Source organism: Penaeus monodon, chromosome 19, assembly GCF_015228065.2.
Source record: "Penaeus monodon isolate SGIC_2016 chromosome 19, NSTDA_Pmon_1, whole genome shotgun sequence".
Lineage (NCBI taxonomy): Eukaryota > Metazoa > Arthropoda > Malacostraca > Decapoda > Penaeidae > Penaeus > Penaeus monodon.
In genome coordinates, this window is record NC_051404.1 from 14,261,226 (window position 1) to 14,261,920 (window position 695).

The following is a 695-nucleotide window of genomic DNA, read 5'->3' on the forward strand; positions in this document are numbered from 1 at the left end:
GTTTAGTGTATTCGACTTTCATTGTCATTTTCCCCTGTTGCTTTTTTTTCCATTTCTGTTTCCAAATGCTCGTACATCCCCTATCTTTTTCCATGTCTTTTTCATCTTTATACTTAATACTTCTAGAATCCATTAGATTTACCATGCATCTGCATCTCAAATAAGCGCGGGTGGCGAAGTACGCCACAAAGGAACATATGACAATAATGTGATCACATTAAATCCACTAACATTCTGAGATTCCACTTGAATTAACACAAGAAATAATCGTATTCATTAGTGACGTCACGCTGGAAGTCCATTCATTCGGTCTCATAGTACTATGTCATCTTTCCATTCACAGAAATTCAAGTTCTATTCATATCTACTCCATAACTGCTCGTTCATTCAGTACTTTTAGTCAACTCCGTTTTCTTGATACCGTAGTCGTCTACTGATATCGAAAAATGGATTACAATTCTCTGTATATAAAACTGTTTTCTGTGACATATGATTATTCATTGACAGTATTCTTTATTTACTTATCTTATCAATAAGTATCAAACTTTTATTTTCATATTATGACCGATAGCATCATTGCAAAAAATACTTTCGTTCATTCACATCCCAAAACGTTACTGTTGCTCCACACGTTCTCTGTCTTGTACGTTTCAAGTTTTCATTTATATGAAATATGTGTGTGTGTGTTTGTTTTC

The 695-nt window shown here is 33.8% G+C and overlaps 1 protein-coding gene across 1 annotated transcript in view; it reads left to right on the forward strand.

Moving 5' to 3' along the window:
* LOC119585334 overlaps window positions 1-695 on the forward strand; it is a 72,294-nt gene that overhangs the window by 535 nt on the left and 71,064 nt on the right. The gene's annotated exons all lie outside the window — the stretch shown is intronic.